The sequence below is a fragment of the Monodelphis domestica genome, chromosome 6 (genome assembly GCF_027887165.1).
Source record: "Monodelphis domestica isolate mMonDom1 chromosome 6, mMonDom1.pri, whole genome shotgun sequence".
NCBI lineage: Eukaryota > Metazoa > Chordata > Mammalia > Didelphimorphia > Didelphidae > Monodelphis > Monodelphis domestica.
The window spans coordinates 171,798,744-171,822,040 of NC_077232.1; the positions used below are offsets into that span (position 1 = coordinate 171,798,744).

The following is a 23,297-nucleotide window of genomic DNA, read 5'->3' on the forward strand; positions in this document are numbered from 1 at the left end:
TTGCCTTAGAATTCAAAGATAATGTCAGTTGAAGATGAAATTAAGTAAAGTTTTGAAGCTAAAGAGAAATGAGGAATAAAATCATATCTTCATGGATTCTTTTTGGGGGGATTGTTTTATTTTATTAATATTCTAAACGTTTACAAATCCAAACAAAATAAGCATTTTCACATATAAAGATATTATACTAATAAAATCATAAATCTTTTATTTTTAAACTTACTTTTTAAAATATCTGCGTAAGAGTTCCCATCCACCAGTGTCCCAACTCATCCCCATATCACGTAGGATATCGTTAGGAAGGACCACATGTTCATATAAATTATTTCGCGTTTTATCTTTGTGTTCACTTTCTGGAGCTAACATTCTTGGTTTATTCTTCATGTTAGTTCCATGGCTATGTACAGTATTCTCCTGGTTCTATTCATTTTGCTGTTCATTATCTCATATAATTTTTTTAAATGAGTTTGTTCATGGTCTAAACATTCTAGAGGGCAATTTGGAATTATGCCCAAAGGGCTATAAAAGACTGCATACCTTTTGATCCAGTGATACCACTACTGAGACTGTATCCCAAAGAGATAAAAAAAATGGGAAAGGACCTGTTTGTATAAAGATATTTATAAGTATTCTTTTTGCAGTGGCAAAGAATTGGAAACTAAAGGGATGTCCCTCAATTGGGCAATGGCTGAACGAATTGTGGTATATGATGGTGATGGAATACTATTGTGCTATAAGGAATGAGGAATAGGGTGATTTCAGAAAGAGCTGGAAAGACCTATGTGAACTGATGCAGAGTGAAATGAGCAGAACCAGGAAAACATTATACACAGTAACTGCAATATTGTGGAACAATGAACTGTGACAGTCTTTGCTACTAATAGCAGCAATCCAATGATCCAAGACAATTCTGAGGACTTAGAAAAATGAATGCTATCCACTTTCCAAGAAAGAATTGTTGGAGTAGAAATGCAGATGAAAACATGATTTATCACTTGTTTATTTGAGCATGTGTTTGGGAATTTTGGTTCTATAAGATGATTTGCTTACAAAAATGAATAAAATGGAAATGTTTTGTGTGATAATATATGTATAACCCAGCTTGAATTGCTTGTCAGCTCCAGGAGGGGGAGAGGAGAAAAGGGAGGGAGACAATATGGATTGTATTACTTTGGAAAACTTATATGGAAATTTGTTATTAAAATAAAAAACAATAAAGAAAAAACGTTTGTTCATCCTTTTTTTTGATTCAATAGTATTACATCACAATCATATACCACAATTTGTTTAGCCATTACCCAAATGAGAGTCATACCACCACAAAGTGAGCAGCTATATCCATGGATTCTTAAGAAGAGGAATCCGTGCACCTTTGAGCTTGGGAGCGACTAATGTGAATGCAAATGAGATCAGCCTGCGGATTTCTAGGGGAAAATTCAGCTACTAAAGTGGATAACACTTTCTAAGGCAGCACCTTTGTCTTAGAAAACTTCCTGGACCACAGAGAGGTTGTGAGGTACACAGAAACACAAGGCCAACATGAGTCAGTAGGCAGGACTTGAACCCAGGCCTTCCTGACCCCTACCCCAAGATGCAACCATTAAAAGGTTAACATTTTCCTCCCAACACTATGAAATAAATTGTGTACTTTTTATCTAAGTTTTATAGTTAAGGAAGCAGAAGCTCCAAAAGAACTGACTGACTTGAGCAAGGTTCTAAATTCAGTAAGTATCGGGGTCAAGATGGCTACTGAGTAGAAGCAGAGCTCTTCTTCTCCTCTCTACTGATAGACAGAGTGCCTCAAATAGACAAAACCAAAATCAAACGAACAAAGAAGTTCCACAGTAGGACACAGCACAGGGGGTAGGCAAAGTTAGGGCATTTCCACACTATAAGGGAGCGAAATTTCCCCAACCAAGGGGCGAGCTCATAGCCCCTCCCCTATTTCACCTACCTTTCCAGAGTCCAAGCAAGCACCAGACAAACTTCTAAGTTCTAAGAGGGAGGCTGACTGAGGTCAACACAGACTTACCCCTAAGTCTTAGACCTAACACTGGGAGGCTAAGGAAACCTGGAGATAGGGGGTTGCAGAGCTTGGGGAGAGAGGGTGTCTCACAGCAAAAAAAAAAAAAAAAAAAAAAAAGCCACAGAGAACTGTAAAAAGCCCTCAGACTAAAACCTCTCCAGTGCTCAATACAGAGACCTCCCTACACTCAACACCTAGACCTCTTCCTGGTAACCTCTAAGTTCTCAGGGGCCCAACCTGCCAGTAAGAACAGCAAGACTGGGGACCCCAGGAGGCTGAGGAAACGTGGAGATAGGCCATGGAGCTTGGGCAGAGAGGGGAGGTTCAAAGCAAAACGCCAAAGACCCAAAAAATAGCCTCTGAACAAAAACCTCTCCAGCACTCAATACAGAGACTTACCTACAATCCACACTGAGACCTCTGCAAGGCAATCTTTAAGTTCTTGGGGGCTGTACCTACCACTAAGAGCAGCTGGACTCTGCTGAGGGCTGGGGGGGAAATATCCTCAGGGCAAAAACCTCTCCAGAGCCCAATACAAAGACCCCCCACGTTCCTCACTTAAGACATCTGACCAGGAAGGAACAAGGCAATGGTCACCAACTCCCAGGAACTAAAATCCACAAACAAAAAACCAAGAAGAAAACTTTGACCCTCCATAATTTTTATGCAGAAAAACCCAGACTAAAGCAAAGACAGCAGAAGATGACCAACAATTAAACACACCCAAACCTTTGGGGAAAAAAATGGAAATTGGTCCCAAGTTCTTGTGAGATTGTCAGAAAAATGGAAGAGATGTGGAAAGAAAAGTGGGAAGCAGTCCAAAAAGAAAATAACAGTTTAAAAAGACAGGATCTCCCACTTGGAAATTGAAGCCCAGAAATCAAATGAAATAAACAGCAAATTGAAGACCACAAATGACCTGCTGGAAGCCTTGAAAAGCAGGACAGATCAAACCAAAAAGGAAACTCAAAAGATCTTAGCTGAAAACCAGTCATTAAAAACTAGAATTGCTCAAGTAGAAGCCAATGATCTCACAAGTAGCAAGAATTAATAAAGCAAAGTCAAAATAAAATGACAGATTAGAAGGCAACACAAAATGTCTCACTAAGAGGGTGGTTGACCTTGAAAATAGAAGTCAAAGACAATTTGAGAATCATAGATCTACCTGAAAACCTGGAGGAAAAAAAAAAACCTTGACACCATACTACAAGAAAATATCCAAGAAAACTGCCCTGAGGTTCTGCAACAAGAGGGCAAAATAGACATTGAAAGAGTTCATAGATCATCCGGAACACAAAATCCTCAAAAGACCATCCCCAGGAATGTAAATGCCAAATTTAAGAGCTTCGAAGCTAAGGAGAAAAATATTACAAGAAGCCAGAAATAAAATAATTCAGATATCAAGGAGCACCAATCAGGATTACACAGGATCTGGCAGCCTCCATGCTAAAAAACCAAAAGGCTTGGAATATGCTATTCAGAAAGTCAAGAGAATTGGGTCTACAACCAAGGATCACCTACCCATCAAAATTGACTATACACTTCCGCAGGAAAGTATGGGCATTCAACAAAATAGAAGATTTCCAAATATTTGTAAAGAAAAGACCAGAATTAAACAGAAGATTTGACATCAAAATACAAAAACCAAGAGAAACATGAAAAGGTAAATAAGAAAGAAGAAGGGTCTTATTTTTTTGTTCTCTAAGGGCCACAAATAAGGCCAAATCATTTATATTCCTATATGGAAAAATGTTATTTGTAACTGTCGAAAGTTGTATTTAATATTATAGTAGTTCGAAGAATTATCCATAGGTAAAGATTGGGGTACTAAGTCATTTAAAAACATATATAAGATAAACGAAGAAAGGGGGGTGACGGCATCAAGAGAAACTTGAAAGAATAAGAAAGTTAGTTTAACCTATACTACACAAAAAGACACACAGGAGAGAGAAAGGAAGAATACAACTATAAGAAGGAGAGAAAGAGCGTGCTAAAAGGTAATACTCAAACGTTATTCTCAGTGGAATCAATTCCAAAAGAAAAGAGCACCATTGGGGTATTAAACTCTATCTTATCCTATAGAGAAGCTGAAAGAGGAAAAGAGGAGAGTTTTAAAAGGGAGAAGTGAAAGAGGGAGAAGAGAATTTAATAGACTTTAAAAAAAACAAAAGGAATAAAAACGGAGGGCGAGGGGGGGTAGGGAGGGAGTAATTCAAGGCAGAAAACTGTGTGAGGTAGCTTAAAAAGACTCCAAAAGAAAATAAAAGAGAAATAAGAAGTGAGGGAGGGAAGGAGGGACAAAGGAAAGGAAAATAAGGGTGGGGATTAAGGCGACTGATTAAAAACGGAATACTAGTATAGAAGGAAATAATGAAAGAGGAAAGAGTAGGACAAGGAGAGAAAATGAAAATACACAATTAGTAATCATAACTTTGAATGTGAATGGGATGAACTCATTTGTAAAGCAGGAGCAAATAACAGAGTAGATCAGAAACCAAAATCCTACCATATGTTGTTGACAAGAAACACATGTGAGGAAGGTAGGCATAGGATAAAAGAAAGCGGATGGCGCAAAATCTATTGGGCATCAACTGATAAAAAGAAGGCAGGAGTTGCAATCTATATCTGACAAAGTCAAAGTAAAAATATATCTAGTTAAAAGAGATAGGCAAGGTAATTACATCCTGACAAAAGGCAGCATAGACAATGAGGAAATATCAGTACTCAACATATATGCACCAAATAGCATAGAATCTGAATATTTAAAGGAGAAACTAGAGGAGCTCAAGGATGAAATAGATAGAAAAACTATACTAGTGGGAGACATAAACCTTCCTCTATCAGAATTAGATAAATCGAACCAAAAAATAAATAAGAAAGAAGAGGAGTGAATGAAATCTTAGAAAAATTAGAGTTAGGAGATATGTGGAGGGAAATAAATAGGGACAAAAAGGAATACACCTTCTTTTCAGCAGCACATGGTACATTCACAAAGATTGGCCATGTACTAGAGCATAAAAACATGGCAAACAAATGCAGAAAAGTAGAAAAAATAAATGCAACCTTTTCAGTCCACAATGCAATAAAAATAATAATTAGCAAGGGTATAGGGAGAGGCAAATCAAAAATTAATTGGAAATTAAATTATATGATTTTCCAAAATCAGCTAGTTAAAGAACACATCATAGAAACAATAATTTCATTGAAGGAAATGACAATAAAGAGACATCCTTAAGAAATCTATGGGATGCAGCTAAAGCAGTACTTAGGGGAAAATTTATACCACTGAGTTCATATATTAATAAATTAGAGAGGGCAGAGGTCAATGAATTGCGCATGCAAATAAAAAACTAGAAAATGAACAAATTAAAAATCCCCAGATGAAAACTAAATTAGAGATCCTAAAAATTAAAGGAAAAATTAATAAAATTGAAAGTAAAAGAACTAATGAATTAATAAACAAGACTGGAAGCTGGTACTTTAAAAAAAAACAAATAAAATAGACAAAGTACTGGTCAGTCTAATAAATAAGTAAAGAAGAAAACCAAATTAACAGTATCCAAAATGAAAAGGAAGACCTCACCTCGAATGAAGAGAGAAATTAAGGCAATCATTAAAAACTATTTTACCCAATTATATGACAATAAATATGGCAATCTAGGTGAGATGGATGAATATTTACAAAAATATAAACTGCCTAGAATAACAGAAGAGGAAATAGAATACTTAAATAACACCATAATCAGAAAAAGAAACTGAAGAAGCCAAAGAACTCCCTAAGAAAAATCCCCAGGGCCTCATGGATTCACAAGTGAATTCTATCAAACATTCAAAGAACAACTAATCCCAATACAATACAAACTATTTGACATAATAAGCAAAGAGAGAGTGCTACCAAATTCCTTTTATGACACAAATATGGTACTGATTCTAAAGGCAGGTAGATCAAAAACAGAGAAAGAAAACTATAGACCAATCTCCTTAATGAACATAGATGCAAAAATCTTAAATAGAATACTAGTCAAAAGACTCCAGCAAGTGATCACAAGGGTTATTCATTATGATCAGGTAGGATTTATACCAGGAATGCAATGATGGTTCAATATTAGGAAAACCATTCACATAATTGACCATATCAACAAGCAAACCAACAAAAATCACATGATTATCTCAATAGATGCAGAAAAAGCCTTCAACAAAATACAACACTCATTCCTATTGAAAACACTAGAAAGCATAGGAATACGTGGGCCTCTTCTAAAAATAATAAACAGTATATATTTAAAAACCATCAGCAAACATCATCTGCAATGGGGATAAATTAGAAGCATTCTCAATAAGATCAGGAGTGAAACAAGGATGCCCATTATCACCTCTATTATTTAACATTGCGCTAGAAACACTAGCAGTAGCAATTAGAGAAGAAAAAGAAATTGAAGGTATTAAAATAGGCAATGAGGAGAGCAAGCTATCACTCTTTGTAGGTGGTATGATGGTCTACTTAAGGCATCCTAGAGAATCAACTAAAAAAGCTAGTGGAAATAATCAACAATTTTAGCAAAGTTGCAGTATACAAAATAAACCAATATAAATCATCAGCATTTCTATATTCTTCCATCTCATCCCAGCAGCAAGGGTTAGAAAAAGAAATTCCCTTTAAAATCACCACTGACAGAATAAAATACTTGGAAATCTATCTGCCAAGACAAACGCAGGAATTATATGAACACAACTACAAAACACTCTCCACACAATTAAAACTAGATCTAAATAATTAGAAAAACATTAATTGCTCATGGGTAGGATGAGTTAACATAATAAAAATGACAATCCTATCCTAACTTACTTATTTGGGGCCATACCCATCAAACTACCAAAAAACTTTTTATAGAATTATAAAAAACATAACATAGTTTATTTGGAAGAACAAAAGATCAAGAATATCAAGGGAAATAATGAAAAAAAATGCGAAGGAAGGTGGTCTAGCAGTACCAGATATTAAACTGTACTATAAAGCAGTGATCATCAAAACCATATGGTACTAAGAGACAGAAGGGAGGATCAGTGGAATAGACTTGGGGTAAGTGACCTCAGCAAGACAGTCTATGACAAACTCAAAGATCCCAGCTTTTGGGACAAAAATCCACTATTTGAAAAAAACTGCTGGGAAAAATAGAAGACAATATGGGAGAGATTGAGTTTAAATTAACATCTCACACCTTACACCAAGATAAATTCAGAATGGGTAAATGACTTAAATAGAAAGAAGGAAATAATAAGTAAATTAGGTGAACATAGAATAGTTTACCTGTCAGATCTTTGGGAAAGTAAAGATTTTAAGACCAAGCAAGAAGATAGAGATTACAAAATGTAAAATGAATAATTCTGATTACATTAAATTACAAAGATTTTGTACAAACAAAACCAACGCAGTCAAAATTAGAAGGGAAGCAACAAATTGAGAAACGATCTTTATAACTAAAACCTCTGACAAAGGTCTAATCACTCAAATTTATAAGGAACTAAATCAATTGTACAAAAAAATCAAGCCATTCCCCAGTTGATAAATGGGTATGGGACATGAATTGGCAATTTTCTGATAAAGAAATCAAAACTATTAATAAGCACGTGAAAAAGTGTTCTAAATCTCTTATAATCAGAGAAATGCAAAAAACAACTCTTGAGGTATCACCTCACACCTAGCAGATTGGCCAACATGACAGTAAAGTAATGAATGTTGGATGGGATATGGCAAAATTGGAACATTAATACATTGCTGGTGGAATTTTTAACTGATCCAACCATTCTGGAAGGCAATTTGGAACTATGCCCAAAGGGCAGTAAAAGACTGTCTGCCCTTTGAGTCAGCCATAGCACTGCTGGGATTGTACCCCAAAGAGATAATAAGGAAAAAGACATGTACAAAAATATTCATAGCTGCGCTCTTTGTGGTGGCAAAAAATTGGAAAATATGGGGATGCCCTCCAATTAGGGAATGGCTGAACAAATTGTGGTATATGCTAGTGACAATACTATTGTGCTCAAAGGAATAATGAACTGGAGGAATTCCATGTGAACTGAATGACCTCCAGGAATTGATGCAGAGTGAAAGGAGCAGAACCAAGAGAACATTGTACACAGAGACCAGTAAAGGAGCAGAACCAAGAGAACATTGTACACAGAGACCAATACACTGGTACAATCGAATGTAATGGACTTCTCTACTAGTAGCAATGCAATGATCCAGAACTATTTGGAGGGACATATAAGAAAGAATGCTATCCACATCCAGAGGAAGAACTGTGGGAAAAGAAACACAGAAGAAAAACAACCTCTTGATCACATGGATCGGTGGGGCTATGTCTGGGAAAGTGGACTGTAAAAGATCACCCTATTGCAAATACTAATAATAAGGAAATGGGTCTTGATTGATGGCACATGTTAAACCCAGTAGAACTGTGTGTCATATATGGGAGGGAGTCAGGGGTAGGGAAGGGAAGGAACATGAGTCTTGTAACCATGGAAAATTATTCTAAATCATCTAATTAAATAAAACTTAAAAATAAATAAATAAATAAATTCAGCAAGCATCAAACCCAGGAACCTAAATCTTGTCTCCCCAACTCTAAGTGAGATCAATCTGAAATCAAAGTACAGTTAGAAGGTAGGCCCAAGATGCAGCACAAGTGACACCTGTGGTTCATTCAAGCCATTGATAAAAATGTAGAATGAAAAAGGACCAAAGAAAGATTCCTAAGGCCTTCTGTTAAGTTCTTCCCACACTTCCACACTAACAATGGCCTATAAATCAATCACAGCTCTTTTGCTCTGGTCATTTTACACTTCCAGAACTACCTAGAGGCAGCTAGATGGTATAGCAGTTTGAGAACAGAGCCTAGAATCAGGAAGGCCTCAAGTCAAATGCAACCTCAAATATCTTTCTACAAGTCACTAAACTGCTGTCTGCCTCAGTTTCCTCAACTAAAACGGGGGTAATAATAGTACCTATCTCCCAAAGTTGTGAAGATCAAAGGATATTTGTAAAGCACTCAACACAGTGGCTAGCATGTAGCAAATGCTTAACAAATATTTATCCTTTCCTCTACCTTCAAACATCACATTTAAACAAATGTTTGTTATCTTAAAAAAAAAAAACTTGATTTCAATCTGCTGCACTTCTAAATATTTTTTTTTCCTTCTCACTTCCCCTTCATTAGGCATGTATTACTATGCATCTACTGGGCACAGTACTGGGTATTAGAAGAAATATAAAGCTAAAAAAAGAACCCACAAAAAGAGTTTATTTCAAATGGATGAAGATTAGGCATAAGTACATTATATAATGCATTTATATTATTTTTATAAAGTTGTAAAACAAAATGATAAGCAAGAAAAACACCAAATCAAGAAAACATTCCTATAGGACTCAGAATTTGAATTACATTTTAATTTTGAGAAGAATTCAACTGGCAAAAAGGAGGAAAGACACTACAGGCACAGGAAATAGTTTAATAAGGAAAGGGATGAAGGTGGAGAAATACAAAGTTGTTGGGCTTGAGGGCTAAAAAAGAAAAAAGAGGAGTATTCCTCTTTAGCTGGAACAATATGGCCCAGAAGAAAGCTCTAGTTAGCATCAGGAGATCTGGGCTTAATTCAATACTTACTAGTTGTACAATTATGAACCTAAGTCTACTATGTAAAAAAATTAAGTTAGTCTCTACTGATAAAAATATTATATTTTATATGGTTTATTAAGATTATTAGAAATCAAGGAATAAAGAAAATACAAAATAAGAAAAGCGCATGCCTAGGGCTGATTAGCCCATTCACAATTCACTTAGTAAATCTTGCATGCCAAGTAGAGAGTCACATGTGCTTAGAAGCAGAAGAAGAGAGTGCTTCAGAGGCAGTAAGCCATTTAAATACTAAATTGTTTTCTCGAACTCAGCTGAGATTATAGGGAATTATAGGGAATTTAATTGGGCCCTGATTTAAGGACCTGTTATAGATTTACTTTTCCTTTACTTGGAATTTTTACACATAAGACTTTGATAGTCTATATTTCATCCAGAAATTATCTTTTTTAATTTGGATTTTTAAAAATGTTTTTTGATTTCTCTTACCAATTGATTCATATACCTCATAATTCATCCATGCATCCCTTAGTGATCCCTGTGTTTTTCAATCACCCTCTTCAGAGGAAGGAATGTATAATTATTATTATTTTAAATTGCAAAGTTTAAATTCCTTGAGAACATCATCAAGAAATCTAGATATCATTACAAAAAATGTGGCAGAGGAGTTTAGGAAAAACCCAAACCCCTGTACTGTTGATGTTGGGTAAAGTGAGCTGAAGAGTTATAAATGAGAGATGCTCCTCTTTGTGGAATCATCCAGAGGTACAATGCCCTGGGATTAACTTCCCAGATCCTTTGGTATGAGACTGTGATGTCCCATCTGTTCACATTTTTATAAATGTGGGAGGTGGAGGTTAAATTTGTATTTTACTTCAGCTACTAAAATGGACCTTACCTCCTGTTAAGAGCAGGTAAAATGACCAGAGATTGTTAAAAATAAATTCTAAAAATCATATCTAAAGACCCCTTTTAAAATCAATTTGAGATATTTAGCTCATTAAATTTTCCAAAGGTTGTTATACAATTGTAACCAGTCCTGATGAAGTCCATCTATCCTCTTTCTATCCTCTTTGTGACAATTTACAAATTCAAAACAGAAAAAGGCTGTTTTTATATATGGGCTTATTCAATAATATTTGTTCAGTATAGTTATAGGGGAAAAGCAACAGAATTTAACAGTAGTTAAAACCCAGTGCATTAAAATGATTCAGTGTAACAGAATAGTATTGAATACATTAATATATGAACTTAAAACCAACAAAATTAAATCTTAAAACAATCAGCAAAATGCAGAGATTTTTATAAAACATTGCAGTCTGAAATGCCTTAAAAATATAACCTCCAGTCTCTTTAAAATTCGTTGGTTTTTTTAATCCATTTAGATGCCTATTGTCAGAAGGCAGAAGATTGGTAAGGGGTAGGCAATGGGGGTCAAGTGGCTTGCCCAGAATTGTCTGAGGCCAGATTAGAACCCAGGACTGCCCGGCTCTAAGCCGGGCTCTCAATCCACTGAGCCACTGAGCTGCTCCCCCATAGTGAGGGTGGGTTTTTGGAATCTCAAATTGGGCCAAAGAATTGCAGGGAGTTGAAATTCTCTCCTGAATCTCAGGTGAGATAAATAAAATGGCCAGTGCACTCAAAAGATACCGTTTGAAATAAGCCATGCTTGTAACTTCCTGTTTGGAAAAGTCTCTTCCTTCTCCTCGTTGTCATTCCAGTTCACATGGAATTCCTCCAGTTCATTATTCCTTTCACTCTACATCAATTCCTGGAGGTTGTTCCAGTTCACATGGAATTCCTCCAGTTCATTATTCCTTTGAGCACGATAGTATTCCATCACCAACAGATACCACAATTTGTTCAGCCATCCTCCAAGTGAAGGGCATTCCTTAATTTTCCAATTTTTTGCCACCACAAAGAGGGCAGCTATAAATATTTTTGTACAAGTTTCCCCCTCCCCCCCATATTATCTCTTTGGGGTATAAACCCACCAGTGGTATGGTTGGATCAAAGAGCAGGCAGTCTTTTAGAGCCCTTTAGGCATAGTTACAAATTGCCTTCCAGAATGGTTGGATCAATTCATAATTCCATCAGCAATGCATATATGTCCCAATTTTTATTCTGCTTAATTCTTGAGGAAAGAACTAGGACCAGAAACTTTGCAAAAAAGTTTGAGAACTCTTGCCAAAGATTATCAAGTTATAGTGATCACTACACCAAGTTATTTCAATACACTTGGATATTTCTTCTGCCTAAGAGATTTGAACTCCTCTAAGTTTAGATCATATTTCCTCACCTGTATGAACAGACTTCATTTTTCTCTTTACCATTATTTGTTTTACTCTTTTCCAGTCAGAAAATCATGTCATGTCATTTATAAAGTTCTATGCTACATTCTATTGATCAATCAAAAAATCATTGACCTTTTGTCAAGGGTCTACACAGAATAAAATTGATTTTGAAAGACAGATTTTTTTAAAACCAGATATATGATCTGGTACCAGAAAATGGGTAGGAAAACAATGGCAGAAACAAAACAGTTCTTAACTTCAAGATTATTGTTACTTTCTATTAAGGGATCATCACTACTCATATATATATGTATTCTCCTTCCTGTCTGGGCTCTATAAGTACTGACTGGTTGGATTCCCAGAGGGCAGACGATATAGCTCCCCCAGGTTATATTGGTAGCCCAGAGGGGTTGAGGATTTTCTAGAATAAGTTGCTCAGAAGCCCCAGTTGGTTTAAAAAAATCTTCCCCAAAAGTCTAGGGCATACTCTCCCACCACTATTCACAAGGTTCAGGGGGAAAGTAGAGCATGTTTGGCAAAAGGGTTATTCATAGCTCCTAGTTACTTAAGTCTTTTTCTCCCTTCATGGAATATTCATGAAGTTACCCTTCTGCATAGCTCCCTGTTGGGTTCTGAGGGTTGGTGCTTTCATAAACTGTTTCTAGTATGCTCTACATGTCTCTCCAAGCTTTCAATACAGATTCTGCTCTCAACCACAGCTACAGTCCCCAGGAATGAGACTTCAATTCACAAAGTCATCCCTCTGGTCAAAATGAGGCAGGGAGAGAGAGTGTAATAACTTCTCAATTACTATTAGACAATAGTTCTAAATGCTTTAAGAAATGTTCCAGCAAGATTTCTTGATTCTAAATGGCTTGTTATAAGTCACTCCAGAAGTATATTTGATTCCTTCTTCCAAAAAATCCCAATATATTTCCTGTGTGTCCTCAATATTATACTTTTGATTGGTTGATTTGATTAAAAGTATCAAGAATTTACTCACACCTGTTGATTGATTGAACAGATATGTCTAGGCCTTCTAGAATTAAATTAGGAGAGAAAATAAATTGGGATAAAGATCATTGTCTCCCCACATAAGTACAAAGCATATTCAAAAAACAAGGTAATGGAAAAGGGAAAAACCGAGTACTTAGGCAGGGTGAAGAAATCGGGAAATGCCTTAAATGAGATCTGGAGTTAAACTCAGCTGTGAAGGAGGCTAAGGATGCTAAGACATGGAAGTGAGAAGGAAGTGCATTTCAGGCTTGGTATACATCTTTACAAAGATAGGGAGACAGGAAATATGAAATGCACAGAAAACAAGTAAAACATTTTGACTGGAATGTAGGGTTTGGGAAGGGAAATGAGATGAAAAAAGCTGGAAGGGTATGCTAGAGTCAGACTAGAAAAGGCTTTTGATGCCATAAAATTAAGAGGCAAAAGAGAGCCACTGGAGCTTTTTTGAGCAGGGGAGTCAAAGGTCAGGTCAGTGACTTAAGGTTATCACCTTAGTGCTTGTATTAAAAGAATTAGAAAAAGAATAAAAACAAGACCAGTTAGGAGGCTAATGTGTCTAGGAAGGAAATAATGAGAGACTGAAATCAGGTTGAGGCCATGAATGGCCAGAGGTGGAAGAACCATCAAGATTTGAAAAAAATTAACTATATAAGGAAAAGGAAAGTAAGGACTCTGAAGCGGTAAATTTGGATAACTGGAAACAAGATGATGCCCTAAATATAAACTGGGAATTTAGGAAGGGGGAGTAGGTTGGGGATGAGGTTATTTGTATGGAAAAGGAAAACTGAATTGTTTAAGAAATGCTAATTTTAGAGACAGCCCTAGGTTATCCAGATTGAGATGTTAAATAGGTAATTGAAGAAACACTGGAACTCTGAGAAGAGTCTAAAGCTAACCAAAAACACAGGGAAATCATTTGAATAGAGATAATAATATATTACCTAGGAGCTATCAAGAGAGAATTTCTTTAGAAAAAAAGGGGATCCAAAAGATTTGAATGATGATCCAAATAAAGGAAAATGTGGAGTCAGAAAAGTAGGAGAAAAACCACAAGTATCACAAAAACTTTTTAAAGAGAAAGCACACTGACAAGGTAATCTACAGTCAAACGCCAGTGAAATCAAGAAGTCTATGGACTGTGAAAAAAAAAAACACCGGATTTGGAAACCATAAGATTACTGATAACTTTGGGGACAGTTTTAGTGGAGGATTGAGGTTATAAATCAGATTATTCAATCATAGTGGTGAAGTGACATTATTATTGGTGGAGTGCCAAAAGAAGCAGAGGCATGGTAAGATTTTTTTTCTGGGATAAATACTTGGGATAGTAGGGTCAAATGAGTTGTTTTTTAAGGATAAGGAGACTTGGGTGTGTTTGTAGACAGTAGGAGAAAAGCCAAGAGGAAAAAAGGAAAAAATAAAAATTCAAGAAAAGAATAAGCCACAGTTGGAGCCCCTGAAGCTGATCCAGAACAGTAATTACCAACTTTTAAATGTCTACCCAAATCTCTCTTCCTAAATGGTTAGATGGGTTAGCTGTCATTTTGTAGGGACAGGGTGCAAGAATTAGAGACTTTGTTACAGTATGCTAGAATATTCCTTAATGCTAGGATCCTAATGTGAAAGCTTTGTTATATGTAGAGGGAAAAATATTTCCTGAATATATCTCTCAAACTATAATGGAAGGGAGGAAAAGGTTTCCATCGGGGCAGCTAAGTGGCTCAGTGTATTGAGAGCCAGGCCTAAAAACAGGAAGTTCTGGGTTCAAACTTGGGCTCAGCCATTTAGCTGTGTAACCTAGGACAAGTCAATTATAACCCCCTTTTGCCTAGCCCTTCCTGCTCTTGTGCCTTGGAACCAAGACAGTATTTATTTCAAGATGGAAGGTGAGAGTTTGCTTTTTTTTTTAATTACAATGAAAATCAACAAGATTATGTACACTTATCTGATTTTCACATAACTTTTTAGCAATTTATATAATGTATGAAGTGAACTCAAGCTTTAATTTCCTGCTTTCTTTCTAGTCTGATTTTAATGTGTGGATTCTTCTTCAAATTTCAGGGAAGTCCCAAAAGATGAAGAAACCTAATGTAAAGCTTGAAAAAGATAGAAATTGGGGGTGGGTGGGGGTTGGAATATGAATAAAACTGAGGAAAGAACAATCTAATCTGATATTAAAGTCAGGATTTATGACTCAACTTTATTTGAATGAAGAAACACCAGGATATATATATATCTTTATATATATATATGCTCTCCAGCTGTTTCTATACTCAGGTACTCTCTTCTTCCCAAAAGAAGACAGCAGGAAGCCCCATAATTTGTTCATGGCATTAATAAGAATCTTCCTAATAAAACAATGGGGAAAAAAAAAGCTGATTTGAGGCCCAGATAAGAGTGGTGGAATCATACCTAGTGGAGAGAGGCAGAGTGAAGGACATGGGAAAGTTGAGGGAAAAAAAATACAGTGCAGAACTCTGGGAAGCTTAGTTGACTTAAAGAAATCTAGTTATAAGCCCAGGTAAACAGCTGTCTGTTGAATTTTCTTCTGGTCCAGATCTGGGATTTCACTGGCATAAAACTCACTGTAGAATGACTGCATAAGCAATTTTAACAACAGGCAAGAGTTATTTAACAGCATATTACTCTAAATTTAGAGGCAGTTCCAATGGCCCAAATTGATAAGAGGGCTGGGCCAAGAGTCAGGATGACCCGAGTTCAAATCCAGCCTCAGATACTAGCTTGTGTGATCCTGTACAGGTCATGTAACTGTTTGCCTCAGTTTCCTCATCTGTAAAATGAGCTGTAGAAGGAAACAGCAAACCATTCCAGTATCTTTGCCAAGAAAACCCCAAATCCCATCACAGACATGACCAAAAATGACTCAACTTTTGAATTTGTCACAGCTCCTTGCCCAATTGTCCTCATCTAATTCATACTAGTTTCTTATCTACTATCTCAATTCTCTAACACTATTAACCTCTACATTTCTGACATTTAAAAACATAACACCTATGTGAGCTACATTTACCTTTGGGGGAAAAAAATACTGGTCTCAAGATGTGGGAATTTCTTTTACTTGACATCCCATATTTGTTATAAAGGTTTTTTTGTTTCTTTTTTCCCTGGGGGAAGGTCACCTAGGGATCAAGTGGGGGGGGGGGGGTTCATTGAAATATTTTTTAATTCACAGAAGAGAATAGAAAGACCAAAAAAGAATCACAAACAAGCAAGGCAGCTTCCATGTTGAATTTATTACATATAATTTTTAAGTGGGCTGCACATACATTTTCAGTTTCATGCACAATCTTTATTTTATATATATATATATATAAATTATACACACATATTTATAGCCATTTCATTTGGTGTTTTTAGTGTTTAAATATAATTTTTTTTAAGAAAAAATGGAAAAATATTGACCTCTTTTCAGGAAAGGTACCACACAAATCCAATAAATAACATTCTATAGTTCCTTTTTTTTAAATATCTTTGCTGACTTCAACTTCCAAATTATTAATCCAGCCATTTTTTCTTCTTAACAGGATTTCTTTAAACAAAGAAACAAATCTAGTGCCTTCAAAAGGCCCTAGTTGGGCTATCTAAATGTCCTGGGAATACAATTCATTCTGATAGCTTGAGTTTTGCCTCCTTATTGAACTGAAAAAGAGAAACATTAGACCCCATAAAATAAATGCATGGCGATGGGAATTAAATAAAAAAATAATCTGCATTCAATATACACAAAAAATAAAAATGGCAAAAACCTAAGTTAACTAGGAAATTAATGAACAAAAATTAAGTACTGTTCTTCATTCATTTACCTGATAGGCTATATACTAGGAATAATGACTACTTACTCTTAATTTCTAAAAGAAATTCAAAACTAGAACAGCAATCAGTATAAGAATCTATCAACAAGTTCAGGTAAATCCTTAAGAATTTATTTCATCTTTTACAATTACAAAGTATAAACAGAAAGAAGAAAATGATTTTAAATCAGGATGCCTACTGAAGGAATGTGAGAAAAGGAAGCTACCAAGTACAGCATGGGAACACAAACAGGAGGCAAGTAAGCATGTGACCTATCAAAGGAAATAAGCAAATAGTTCATAGGAATTAGTCACGACTTCTTGCTGCTATCCAAAGCATTTATCGGATATTATAAAAACCCTGCATGTAAAAAAAGTAACAACCACCAATCCTTTTTTCTCCTTCTATTCTATTTTGTTTTCCACGGCCAAAAATGGGGGGGGGTATTGATCGAATTGACAAAAAGGGGAATATGATAATCATTTGAAAGGATTGTCAAAGGACAGGTACACCAGTGTACCACTGGTGAAGTTGTGAATTGGTCAGGCTATTCTTGAAATCATTTAGGAACTTTGTATATCCTTTGACCCAGTGTATTATCACTACTAGGCAAATACTCCAAAGATGACAAAACTGAATTTTTTTGTAACAAAGAACTGGAAACAGAGCAGGTTCTCATCAAATGGGGAATGGTTAAGAAAAACTCATAATACACGAGTGTAATAGTATATTATCTGCTATAAAAAAATAGCTAGTATGATAGATTCAAAAAAAACTAGGAAGGCTTCTATAAACAAATTGATATAGAAATGAAGGGGATAAAACTAGGTGAGCAATCTACACAATGACCTCAATATAAAAGAGAAAACAATTTTGAATGACTGCAACTCTGATCAATGCTTCAACTTCAGAGGAATGATATAAAGTTTGATGAATAGAGAATAAGAATTACATTCACACTGCTTGACTATACTTATTTATTTCAAGAGAAAATAATTTAGTGGATAGCAATACATAAAAAAGAAAAATAAGGGAATCAATAAAAGACTTTTTTAAATTCCACAAAAGGAGGCATGAACAAATAAAAATTTTTACTATTCTGTCAAATTTAATACATATTTTTTAAAAACATGTAATAAAAAAGGAAATAGTCAAAAATAATAGAATTACTTGAACTGCAACTTGAAATTCAATAGTTGATGAATGACTAATGTACTGTATATCAAAGTAATGTAATATTATAATAGTATTAGGAAAATAAGGACTAAACCTTCAAGTGAGGAGACTCTATCCATGCAGATTTGCACCCTTTTGGCAATTTCTTAGCAAGTTCCTAGAGGCCCAGGAAGTTCAAGTGCCTTGCCTAACATGAGAAAGCCAATAATCAGAGGTAAGACTTGAAACCAGGTCTTCCTTAATGACTTTAAGCTAGCTCTCTATCCACCACATTGAGTCTCTACTATAATGGCACCACAAATTTAAGGAACATAAGAATTTTCAAAAGACACAGTTATGTGAAACCAGAAAGACTTGAGTTCCAGTCCAACCTCAAACACTAACCCTGAGGAAGTCAGCATAATATAGGGATACTACTTGAGTTGGCTGTTGAGATAAAAGGAGCAAATGTAAAAACTCTTTGCTTTAAAAGGTTTGTTTTTTAATGTTCTTAAAGCACTATGTAAACATTAGCTATCACTATCACAACTATGGTTGTCATCCTTCTTATTCCAAGAACCAAAACGATATCACAGGTGATGTCTTTTGACTACCGGATTTAAGTGAGGCAGAGTTGTGGAGTCACTGATAACCAAAGGACAAGACAAAAATCAAGACAATTGGGGATAGGCCTGCTGAGCTCTTTTCAGGACTGCTTTCCTCCTTTGGTATATCTTGTCACCCAGCTCTCTCACCTATAGCTCCAAGAAGCTGTAGCATGTGAAACAGCCACACAACCCAGTAGGCTGGCTAAACCAGGTTGAGGGTAACCAGAAGGCCTCAAACCCATAGGGGCTCAAGGGAAACATCTACACCAAGCATTTCCCCTGGTGGAATGGACAGATGGGAAAATTTGTTCCAACCACTGTGAAGGCAGCAAAAACAGGTACAGTAGAAAGCTCAGAGTTTGGTTGGACATTGAAAAAGCCAAGGTAATCCACTGCATCCCAAGTTATCACTATAATGAATAATAGAATTAAGACAGCATGGTATAGCAAATGGGTGCTAGATTTGGACTCACAACATAGATTCAAATACTGGCTTTATTCACTGATATACTGAGAGGATGATTGATACTTCTCTGGGTCTCAGTTTCTATAAAGAAGAAGTTGGTCTACATGGCCACTAAAATCCCTTCCAGCTCTAAATCTATGATCCTGTGTTACTGACAGAGCAATTAATAGACATTTTGGATATTATATATATATATATATATATATATATATATATGTATACACACACACGCGCACACACAGTCATCTTAAGTTCAAACAATTATGTATGCCTATATGCTTTTGTTGGTTAAAGTATGTGTCTTTAAAAAGAAACATTTACAATATGGGAAAAAGTTCCCAGTCGGGGGCAGCTGGGTAGCTCAGTGGATTGAGAGCCAGTCCTAGAGACAGGAGGTCCTAGATTCCAATCTGACCTCAGACACTTCCCAGCTGTGTGACCCTGGGCAAGTCACTTGACCCCCATTGCCTAGCCCATACCACTCTTCTGCCTTGGAGCCAATACACAGTATTGACTCCAAGATGGAAGGTAAGGGTTTAAAAAAAAAAGTTCCCAGTCACAGACATTATAATGATGTCACAATAATATCACCTACCTCTCAGGGTTGTTGTTATAAAATGAGATAAAATCTGTAAAACATTTTGCAAATCTTAAAACATAAATACTAACATTATTATTTCTACTTTCCCAAGATACTTTAACTAATTTATCTTTATTAAACACTAAATTCAAATAAAGGATGAAAGAACAGGAAGAATCTGTAAGAAAAAGTAAAGGAAAAACTGTTACATTAATGCTTCAATAACAATTCAACTCAAAAGAATTTTCTTCAGTTATTTAATGTTGATATAAAAATAGGTTCAGAATCCTTGGGATACAAGAGGATTTAAATCCATTACAGACCAGATCTACTTACCTCATACTTAATTATAAGCTATTAACATAACCTAGAAGTCACGTTTTTTCCATTCAACAAGTTTAAAACTGACAATTAAAAATAAAAACAAAAACCTCTCTGACCAGTCAATGACTCAATAATACTGAATTTGAAAAACCAAAACAAAGGCCATTGATTGTTGTGGAGTTGCGGCTTTTCACCAACACATAAGATATGTTATATTATACAAGAATACTAATTTTTTAAAGTATTTCTAAATCCTGAACCCTATCTTTAAAATTTGAAGTCAGAAAAATTAAATAGGTAAAAAGTGGTACAAGTTTACATTTTAAGATTTTAATAAAAACTTTGCTAAGAAGTTCCTCTGCAGTTCACTGTCTTCAGAAATGTCCATCACCATACAATATTGTCATCCTCCCATTCTAGTTTCATAGGCACTACATGGCTAACACACAGTAGCTATGTTATGCTTACTGTTTATAATGCTTTGCTTAGCATTAGTTTACAATCAGGGGCAGCTGGGTTCAAATTTGGCCTTAGACACTTCTTAGCTGTGTGACCGGGGACAATTCACTTGACCCCCATTGCCTAGCCCTTACCAATACACAGTTATGGATTCTAAGATGGAAGGTAAGGGTTTAAAAAAGTTTACAATCAAAAAAATCTTCCCCTAAATATTATTAGAAATCACTTATTAACTCATCAACAAGCATTTATTAAGTGCCTACTACGTGTTGGCCACTGAGCTAAAAATACTAGGGATATGAATATAAAAGATGTTCTAAGTCCATGTGCTCAAAAAAACTTAATTCCTACTAAGGGGATGCAATATGTTAACAAATAAGTAAAATCTGAATATACAAAGCAAAAACATGAGAATTTTGAGGGAAATACTAACTGGGGAAATTGAGAGATGAATCTTATAGGAGGTAACATTTGATCAAAGCCTTGATGAGAGCAGGAGCTAGAGATTTCAAGAGAGAGGAATTGGGTGGGAAAGTATTCCAGCCAGGAGAGCAAACCATAGTAAAGAAATTAAAGCAAGAGAGAATGTCATCTATGGAAAATGGAAAATGGGCCAAATTGTATACAGCCCAGAGTGAATAATGTATAATCAATATGGAAAGATAGGGTAGAATCAGATTTTGAAGAGCTTTAAATACCAGAGATGTTTGTATTTATCCTAAAGACAAAGAGGAGTCCTGAAGATTCCAGAACAGGAATAACAATAGTCAGATATCACTTAGGCAGCTGTGCAAAAGATCCTAAGGTCTCAGCTCTACAGCTTAGAAGGGACCTTCAAAAGACTGTCATGTAGGGGCAACTAGGTGACTCTGTGAATTGAGAGCCAGGAGCATAGACAGGAGCTCCTGGGTTCAAATCTGACCTCAAATAATTCCTAGTTGTGTGATACTGGGCAAATCATTTATCCCCAATTGTCTAGCCCTTACTATACCATACTAAATATTCCACATACTAACCAATAATTGAATCAATTCTAGGAGGTAAGGGTTTAAAAAATTAAAAAAGACTATCACATAGTCCAACCACTTCATTTTAAAGTTACTTACTTGCCCAGTCACATAAGGAAGAATCAGAAGAATTTGAACCCAAATTCTGTGGTTCCAGGGGTAGTGATCTTTCCCTTCAACAACACTGATGGTAGAATAGAGAGAATAAATTTGGAAAAGGCCTCTTAGGAGACTATTAGTCTTGGGGAGAGAGGAGAAGAAGGGCCTGGGCTAAGATATTTAGAGGGTGAGTAGAGAGAAGAAAATGGATGGAAAGAAAGAATAAAAACATTAAGTATGATTCTAATGTAGTAGGAGTACTAAAGTAGAAAGAAGCTTAAGACAAAATATAACAAACTTGGTTTAGCAATTTAAGATGGCAATGAGAATACAGGAGGAGTTATTCAGATGGCAGTTGGAACTTAGGAGAGATTTGTATATAGTTAGGATTCATCTGCATTGAAATGATGATTTGACTCCTAAGAAGCTGATGAGGTGAAAAGAAAGGGTAGAGAGAAGAGGAGACTCAAGAAAGAACTTTGGGGTGACAGATGCATAAGGAGTGGGACACTGATGTTTTCAGTCCTTCATTTCTGAAGAGAACCAATGACATCACAGTGATAAATTGGATTTAAATGAGGCAGAGTTTCACAAAGTCAGCAGTCTTACTCTACCAGGGTCATCCAAGTCCAGTGGCAAGACAAAAGCCAGGACAACTGGTCCAGAATGTTGTAGATGACCTCAGCCTCTTCAGTGTCTAATCATGGTCTAAACTCTCTCCCACAACTACTTCTGCCACCTTCACAGTGATTGGAACAAATTGTTTTTATCTGTTCATTCCACCAGGGGAAATCTGTGTTTGGGATAGACATTCACCTGAGGCCCCAATGGGTTTGAGGCCTTCTAGTTATCCTCAATCTGGTTTATTGGGGTGTGACTGCTTCATATGCTACAACTTCTTGAAGTCACAAGTGAGCGTTAGGTGACAGGTAGATACACCAAAGGAGGAAAGCAGCCCTGAAAAGAGCTCAGCAAACCAAAGATCTAGCCTCCTACACACTGTATACAATCCTGGGACATAGATAATCAAACTGCAAAGGAAATTGAGGATAAATGTGATAATGAAAGAATCATGACAGAGCAATATCATAAAAGCCAAAGGAGGAAAATGCATTATAGAAGTTAAGAAATAGTAAAATAAATGTCAAACAATCCCAGTGCAAACATAACAACATGGAAATAGGTTCCGATCAAGGACACATGTAATACCCAGTGGAATTGCACATGGGCTACTGGAAGGGTGGGGGTAGGGGAGGGAGGGATAGAATATAATTCTTGTATCCAAAGAATAATGTTCTAAATTGACTAAATAAATTTAAAAAAATAAAAAAAAATAAATGTCAAACAATACAGAGAGATCAAGGATGATAACTGAAAAAGGCCCATTGGCCTTAAGGAAAAAATTATTGGCGATTTTGTTTGTTAAAAAACAATTTCAGTAAAAAGCAATAGGAATGGATGTCAGGGAAAGCAAGAGTGTAAACAGCTTGACTATGAAAATAAGATAATAGCTTGAGGAGATGATAGGATCAAATGAAGATTTCCTTAAAGACTTCCTTTAAAAAAGAGAAATCTTCCTTAAAGACTTGGAAGAATTACCAGAGGTTTGTAGCCAGGAGAAAAGAAAGGTTAGTACTAAAAAAGAAGGGATTATCAAGAGTATAAGCTCCAGGAAGAAAACAAAAGGGAATAAGAAGGATATGAATGGGAATTGACAGAAAAATTATGCTATGTTGAGTATAATGGATTAATATTGCTCCCTAATAACTAAACTAGGTTTAAATAAGCCATGTGTGATAACAATACTGTAAAAAA

At 35.8% G+C, this 23,297-nt stretch overlaps 1 protein-coding gene across 4 annotated transcripts in view; it reads right to left on the minus strand.

Moving 5' to 3' along the window:
• ELF2 (E74 like ETS transcription factor 2) overlaps positions 1-23,297 on the minus strand; it is a 95,071-nt gene that overhangs the window by 62,662 nt on the left and 9,112 nt on the right. The gene's annotated exons all lie outside the window — the stretch shown is intronic.